Source organism: Echinops telfairi, unplaced genomic scaffold (genome assembly GCF_000313985.2).
Source record: "Echinops telfairi isolate 266 unplaced genomic scaffold, ASM31398v2 ScPeMD7_2;HRSCAF=8, whole genome shotgun sequence".
Lineage (NCBI taxonomy): Eukaryota > Metazoa > Chordata > Mammalia > Afrosoricida > Tenrecidae > Echinops > Echinops telfairi.
This window is the reverse complement of record NW_022103898.1, coordinates 78285983-78295021: the sequence shown is the minus strand read 5'-3', so window position 1 is coordinate 78295021 and position 9039 is coordinate 78285983.

Sequence of the window (9039 nt, the reverse complement as noted above, 5' to 3'; positions counted from 1 at the left end):
TTCCTATCCTCAAGAGCGTTCTTGAAGTTCTCTTGAATTTTATATTCCAGACATAGTATTCTAGGATTGTCTGATTCAAAGGGGCTAAAATCAGTTCATTTCAGCTCATTGTTGCCTAGAATATCAATTTTTACACATTCCATCACACTTTTGATGAGTTGAAATTTTCCTATATTCATACTTCATATATTCCATGTTACGAATATTAATAAATGTTTGCAACTGTTTCTTCTCATTTTGAGTTGTGCCCTTTCAGTGAAGGAAGGATTGAGAAGTTTACTCCAGACACTTTCTTTGGTTGATTCTACTTTATCTAATAATGTCCCTCTTTTATTTATGAAGTTTTCATTGACCAATCCCTCAGAAAAAGACAACCTATTTCTTCTTCATAGTCTGTTCTTAGTCGGAAGCTCTGCTGAGCCTTCTTTCTGTTGGGTGACCCTGCTCGTGTTTGAAATATCAGTGATATAGTTTCCAACATCACAGCAACAGACATGCCACGCAGTACAAAAAAAACTGATAGAAAAGCAGTGTTGTATGTCCATCAAATGAAGACAGTAGTCACAATTGCTTTCTTCATCATAGGCCTAAACAGGAAATACCTTAAAATCAATAAATAAGAAAAAGACTAAGTAAGTAATCATAGACTCACACAATGCTAATAATTAAACTACTATGACAACATTGGTAGATGCCACTCAACAATGCTAAAAGGAGGCCCAAAAAATACTGTATGCTTCCATGCACACAAATTTCAAAAACATTCAAAATCAGTGAATATGATCATTTTGGTCAAGATTATTGTCACTTTTGAACACCAAGTTCTGTATTTTATTGGGGAATCTTGTAAAAGTATTCTGTCAGTTTATCTGATTTTTATTGTATATATATATTCACTGTTTAAAGCTTTATTTAGTTGTCTATGTTTAAGTACTTTCTGATTAAATATGATATGAATTAATAAAACTTTTTTAGAAAAACTAAATGACCTTTCTTCAAATGAAACAATAGGATAAAAGACAGTAGTAGGTTTTGCCAAAAGTTTAAAAGTGGAAACACAACGATCTTTCATGTATTCTTCTTCAATATAATAAAAGTTTTAATATAGTATACACTTCCCCAAAAATATTTTAGAATTTATTTCAATATGATACTAACATTTTTCAAGTACAATCTTATACTTGGTCACATATGAACATTAGAAAAGAGAATGTCCAGAAATGGCAGCAAGGATAGTAAAATAATGATTATTCTCAATTAACAATACAGAAATAAGCTTTAGCAAAATGTCACACATGTGCTGGAATTAGGCAATCCCCCTCCTCCCAATTGTTATGATTCAAACTTCCTATTGATTTGTATTACCTGAAAGGATTAAGTAGAAGGGGGAAGGATGAAAACTGGGACAACTTTGTATTAGGAGAAGTCTAGGATTTAAATGCTAGTCATTCCACTGACAGTAAGTCTATTCTGAGTCAGCTCAACCCTGTAAGGCAGAGAAGAACTGCTCTCAGAGAGTCTGTGGCTGTAAAGCTTTAGAGAGGCAACCTGCCTCCTTGTTCTCCTATGGAAGGACTGGTGGCTTCAACCTGCCAGTTTGGGGATTAACAGCCCAACACAAGGGTTGTTGTGTGCCCCAGGGCTTCTGTAAATGCTGACAGGTCTCATTAGTAAAGGAACACATTTTGTGTGTGGGAAGAAGGAGAATTTTGTATTCAAATGCATCTTTGTTCAAACCTCACAGCCCCACTATTTGACATCTGATTGGTTACTTCACTTTTTCTCAGTTTGCTCCTATATAAAATTATAATGAATCAGGGTGCAGTGTATTAATGATGAAGCATGCAACTTTCCTCTAGTTCCTAAATTATTCCTCCCCCACCACTATCATGATCCCAGTTCTAGCTTACAAATCTGGCTAGACCAGAGAATGTGCACTGGTACAGAGAGCAACTGGAAACACTGGGAATCCAGGACAGATGATCCCTTCAGGACCAGTTCATGAGGGAGCAGGGAACAGGGAGGTTGGGGAAAAAATGAGGAGCTGATACCAAGGGCTCAAGTAGAAAGCAAATGTTTTGAGAATGATGAAGGCCACAAATGTACAAATGTGCTTGACACACAATGGATGGATGGATGGATTGTGATAAGAGTTGTACGAGCCTCCAATAAAATGATTAAATAAAAATAAAATAAAATTAGAATGATACTTTTAAACTTTGTAGGAGATTTATGGGAAAGATAATACCATTAGCTATTCAATGCCAAGCACAGCATCTAATCCTAGGAAAACACAAAGATTTAATAAGGAAAATAAAATGGAAATCGCATGTTATCAGGCCACACTCACTGTCTCTGAGGACACTGCTCCCACTGCTGCACTGCTGATCCCACTGCCTGCTCATTAGTCACTTTTGAGTCTGGGTCACCAAGGACCATGTTGGTGTTCCTTCAGATGGTCCCTGTGCACACCTGGCAAGCTTTTCATATAAATGCTGCTGTTACAAAATTTAGAGATAAACCTGTGTCTCTGCCCACGATGATCATATGTTCCCTTCTGCCAAACCCAGGGTAAGGAGTATATTCTCTGAGTATCCACAAAGGGGGATAAAGGTGTGTTTTGTGTAATTACAATTGATATTGCAGAGAGGAATCAATAGTTGTTTCTGATCTTTTGTTTTTCTAAATAAATCTGATATTAGAATATCCCTGCCATGGTTGCTTTATCCCTTGAAATGCAACCCACAAGTATCAGCTAAGGAGACTATTATCACCTAAGAGGCAAAATGTGAATGACAGGGTTGAAAATATCACTTCTGTTGTTAGGTGCCATCTAGTTGATTTTTGACTCATAACAACAGCATGTGAGAGAGGAGAACATCCTAATTAAATATCCTAGGCAGTTACCTTTACACATGCCAATCAATCAGACCTTTCTCACATGGAACTCCCAGGTGACAACCACCAAGCTGTCAATTAGCAGTTAAGTTCTTGATCAATACACCGCCAGGACCCCTTAAATAATAGCCTCTAATATCTTAGAAATGAAATAAATTAGAGAATCTGACCTTAGGATGTACCTTTATTTAAATGTGCTCAACCACATTCAGGTTGGAGAGGATACTTAAAAAAAAGTGTGCTATTAGAGTTACAGGTAACACATGCACATATTTATTCAAAAAATGTGATTAAGCATGTGCTATAGTTAGTGGATGGTTATAGACAAATTCACTCAGTAATAGACTTGTCTTAGTCTCACTATTCAAAACCAAACTCACTGCGATCCAGTAGGAAGTCAGAAAGAGCTCAGAGATGCACCAAGAGAGGGAAGATTATAAATGTCAACAAATGAAGAAAGTCCAGAAACTTATGAAAGAAAACCATAGAATCACCATTGATGTGACACCTACTGATGTTGGGATCGATCATGATTGAGCATTTTTAATTTTAAGCAAGCATCTTAGTCTCGGCAAGCTCAATAGGTGCCAAAAGTGTTAAACGACGATAAGCTGGTTAAGAGAGCTAATCTCTCCATCATTTTTTAACAGAATGAAAGGTAATAAAGATGTTTTATGGAATAAATCATAACTGGAGGTAATTCTTGGATTTGCCAATACAATTGAGACAGCAATCAGCAGTCACCTTCAAGGGGATCTGTTGGGCCAGTTATGTTCAAGAGAGAGAGAGTCTGCTCAGATTATAAAAGCCACTGTCCCTCCCTTGATTTCGGCTAACAGTGACTCTTAAGGATAGAGCAGAACTGCTTCTTAGAGTTTCTCAGTAAAAATCATTTTTTGGAGCAACTGATAGTTTGGAAGCACTGATCATGTGGTTAGCATGCTAACACCCACAGTGTCACCAAGACATCTTCAGAAAGTTATGGCAAGTGTTTGGGGGCACTTCAAATGGCTCTATTTATACATTTTCTCAAAGAACATAGGATGATCACAGTATCTTATAAAGTTTCAAGAACAATAGAAACTACATTTGGGGGGGTGGCAGGGGGGGAAAGCCAGGAAAGTTGTACCAAAGAATATTCTCCCATCAGGACAATTCACCTGCCCATTTTTTGAGGTAGTGAAGGCTGTCCTCCAAGAAGTTTACTGGAAAACCTTAGCCCACCCAGCCTGCAGCCAAACTCTTGCTTCTTCAGACTTCCTTTTGTTTCCCAAACTCAAAGACTATTACCAACAACAACAACAACATGATTTGGGTCCCCCACAGGATGTCAAAACTGCTGGAGTTGTTTTTTGGGGTTTTTTAAATTATATTTTCCAACAGTTTTACTGGCATACAATTCACATATCATACAATTTAATAGTTCAATCACATGAAGAAGATGTGTTCAATTATCACCACATTGAGTTTTAGAACATTTTCTTCATTCGTGCACTCATCGTTATTAGCTCTCCATTTACCCCCAACCTCCTCCGCCATAACCCCAAAGAACCATTAATGCAGTTACTGTCTCTATAGATGTACCTTATCCTGGATTGCATTTACAGAAAAACATTAAGAAAACAAACAAAAATTTAACAAGAATAGCAAAGTAAAACAGATCAAAACCTTGATTGAAAAGAAAGCAGAAAATACGTCTCAGCACCATTTAGCCTTCATTATTTCTTTCAGAGAGCTCCCCTTTCATTAACCGCTGCTCCTCCTCTTTACAAATCACTTCTCCCCAGTAATTCAGACAGTCCCCTCACTCTGCTATTCGCAGTCTCTGAAGTCCAGCAACAAACGAACCAAATGAAGGAACTCCTGTTAACAAGTTGTGTGAAGCCCACCTTTTCCTTGGGGATGATCATGTCAGCTCCTCTCACAGTGTTCACACCCCTCTCCACTTTTTACTACTCTAAGGACTCAATGGCAGCGAGTTTGGTTTTTATTTTTTATGACTAAGTCAGGCCTTTCAAAGCCTTCGTTATGTGACATTACAGTATTTGGCAAGATATCCTTTCACCTGTGACCTGAGGAGTTCCTGGTCTCTAGCCCTGTCGATGAGCCCTGAGCAATGCAACTTGCTAACAGCTTCAGAGAGTTTCCACCAACTTTAATGGAAATACAATAGACTTGCACAACTGAGGGGATATAGTAAAATATAAATAACCACTGATATGACAAAGATTTTCAAGAAAAAAGTATCAGATAGTTCTTGCGAAAAACCCGAAGTTCCATTTTCACTGTTATCTCATCTTTTTTTTGTCCCTTAGTATGCCCTGAAATAGACTAGTCTCTCCCATCAAAGAACTGAAAGTTCTTGGGGAGGGAAATTTATTCATGGCTATACCTTAAAACTCTAAAATTATGATCTATAAACAATAGCCAATCATTAACTATTTATTTGAATGATTGAATGTCAATGTTTTCAGTAATCAACAGGAAGAAGATAAGTAAAGCAAAATGCAGTCTTATTTCTCAACCATGATCATACATGTCTGTTGAGTAGCATCCACGAGGTAGTATTGTTCTACAGGAACATGAGATATGACTAAATTTACTTGATTTATAAGTCCTATCAATAAACACAAGGATGTATTAGGAGGCAATAGACTAATTTATTTTTAACTAACAGTAACAAGTTCGAATGCATTTACTATATTGTATTTTACAAGACAGATACAAATAGTAGCTTCTCCGAGTGTGAATCACCCTAAGGTCAACTTTGGACTTGGAGGAAATTTCCTGAGCCGTATTCTAGTCCATGTAATAGGATTTCTGAGAAAACATAATACAGGAGAGTGGAGTGGGGTGTGAGCATTGTGAGAGGAGCTGACATGATCATCCCCAAGGAAAAGGTAAGCGGGCTTTACAAAACTTGTTAACAGAAATTCCTTCATTTGGTTCATTTGTTGCTGGACTTCAGAGACTGCAAATAGCAGAGTGAGGGGACTGTCTGAATTACTGGGGGGAAGTGATTTGGAAAGAGGAGGAGCAACAGTTAATGAAAGGGGAGCTCTCTGAAAGAAATAATGAAAGCTAACTGGTGCTGAGAAGAGCATTCAGGTATATCTCACTGGTAGAGAGAGTAAGACCACAAGCATTATTGCTGGGCTCTGGCCACACCAAACGCTATGACAGGGCCAATCGGGTTCCAGGAACTATTTGTTGCAACTGGTTAGAAAGTCCTCTATCTAAGCAAAAATTTTACTGGGTAAAAACACTTTCATTTATTTAAGTACAGTAAAGACAAACCAAATACACAATTTTGTATTTTAAACTTTTTGCTCCTAATATGAGATCATTTTGTTTATTTATGTATTTAATTTTAATACTTTTATTAACATATAATTCACAAACCATACCATTCAATGTTTTAAGTGTCTTTGAAAGAGATGTGCAGTCACCACCACAATCAATTTTAGGACATTTTCCTCATTCATCATTATTAGCCTCCCATTACCCCCAACCTCCTGCACCATAACCCCAAGAAACTATTAATCCAGTATTGTCTCTATATATTTCCCTACCTAGATTTCATATAGAGAAAATAAACCAAAACAAAAATCCAACAACAATAACAAAACAAAACACAGAAAAACCTCAATCCAAAAGAAAACTGAATATAATAACTACAACAAATTTAAAATGGGTCAAAGGGGAGAACAAATAATATGGTGTTAAAGTTTAGCCTAACTACATAGGCAGTAATCCACTTTCCAATGTACTCTATCTGATAGCAAGGATATTCACATCCCTGGCCAATGATCAGAGGGGACTCTTTAGAGGCTTCATCTACATGGAGACTCTCCAAATGGATTTTAGGCTTTCACTGTCATCTGTAGCCTTCTGCAAACCATGTTGCTCAGAATTTAAGCTCTAGTAGACTTCTGTTCTCCAGCCTTGCAGTTTATCATTTATAATCCTTGGATCACACAGGCTGGTACACTTCTCTTGGTGAACTTAGCTAATAACTCACTTAGATGGCTGTTTGTTTTAAGACAAGTCTTTAAGACCCCAAACACTATTCGCACTTATCCGGGCACCATCTGATTACTTCACCATGCTTTGTGATAGCACCCATATCTTCAGTTATTTCTTCATGAGGGCATTGAGGAGGGCCATGTCATATGAACTCATTGTTCTCAATTCAGGCTGACAATTTAGTGTGAGCTCAGATTCCATTCATATATCTACAGTTTAAATATGTCCCTGGTCCACTATAGAGATATAATTATTTTATTGGGGAATATTATATTCAATCTCCAGGGAGCATAGAGTAATTCTATTTAATAGTGCCCTAACTCTATACCACTGGTATAGAATTTAAAATATTGCTGAGAAAAAGGCAGTATACAAATATAGGATAGCCTTTTTAGATAAAATACATGGATTGTTGACTTGTACATATTAAAAACCTAAGTGATTAGACTAGACAGTACTTAAAGAAACAATGAGGGTTGGAGATAGAGCAAACATTTCAATAATGCTCATTCACTAAGATGGGACTGTGCCTAATGAACAAACATGTATTATAAAAAAGAAAAGAGGGTATGGAAATAGCAAGTATATGGTAGTCTTAAGTTACCAATTATTACTGGGGACCCTCAAAGCAAGATAGTTGAACCAAAATCCAATGACTTCCAAATCCACAACCTAGAGTTAGTAGGCATCTGCTTTTTCTCACACTTCACCATTTAAAACTTAAGTCCAAGGGAGTTGTTCAGTGCCTTTAATCAGCTACAGGTGTGTTTGAAATAAAGTCCATTTACTTAATGGAGTTCCCAAATTTGATCCTTCTGGTGTGACCTATGAAAGATGTTATGCACTTAGAAAGGACAAAGTCTAAAATCCTAGTTGTCTATAACACATGGCCTGGGTCACCAAGGGCTGGATAGAAAATAGATCAAAAGTGCCCAGTTAGGAACATAATAACAGCATGGTCTCCCATTGAAGACTTATATGAGTAATGTTAAGCTCTTTTATCCACCCCCCGCCCCCAATGTCAGGTTGCCCCTCCTGGTTTACCCACCAACAGAAGTGAAATCACCTCCTCTGGGGCAAATATGGCACCTACTCTCCTCAGGACTTGAATTTCCATTAAGGTTCAGAGAGCACCCTTGTAAAAATGTCTATTGATTTTAGGTGACCATGGAAAAATGGTATACAGCAGAAACTAATTTGTCTTCTCCCTCTCCCTCTCCATCCAACACAAGAAACTGACCCTATGTATTATAACAAGAAATACTCCCCTATTCTGCACTATCCCCATGAAGTGTTTTTTTTAATATAAATCACTTTTGGGGGTTCATACAACTCATCACAATCCATACATACATCCTTCTGTCAAGCCTATTTGTACATTTGCTGCCATCATCATTCTCAAAACATTTTCTTTGTACTTGAGCCCTTGGTATCAGCTCCTCATTTTTTTCCCTACCTCCCCCACCCTCTCTCTCTCCCGAACCCTAGACAATTTATAAATTATTATTATTCCTCTATGTCTTACACTGTCTGATGTCTCCCTTCACCCCCTTTCTGATGTCCGTGCCCCAGGGACAGGGTTTATTTGTAGATCATTGCGATAGGTTCCCCCTTGCTCCCCCATGTTCCCCTTACCCTCCTGGTGTCACTACTCTCATTATTGGTCCTGAGGGGTTTCTCTGTCCTGGATTCCCTGTGTTTCCAGCTCTGATCTGTACCAGTGTACATCCTCTGGTCTAGCCAGATTTGTAAGATAGAATTGGGATCATGACAGTGGGGAGAGGAAACATTAAAGAACTAGAGGAAAGTTGTATGTTTCACCGATGCTATTCTGCACCCTGACTGCCTTGTCTCCTCCCCGAGACCCTTCTGTAAGGGGATGTCTAGTTGCCTACAGATGGGCTTTAGTCTCCACTCTGCACGCCCTTCATTCACAATGATATGATTTTTTGTTCTTTGATGCCTGATAACTGATCCTATGGATACCTTGTGATCACACAAACTGGTATGCTTCTTCCATGTAGGCATTGTTGCTTCTCAGCTAGATGGCCGCTTGTTTGTCTTCAAGCTTTTAAGACCCCAGATGCTATATCTTTTGATAGCCGGGCACCATCA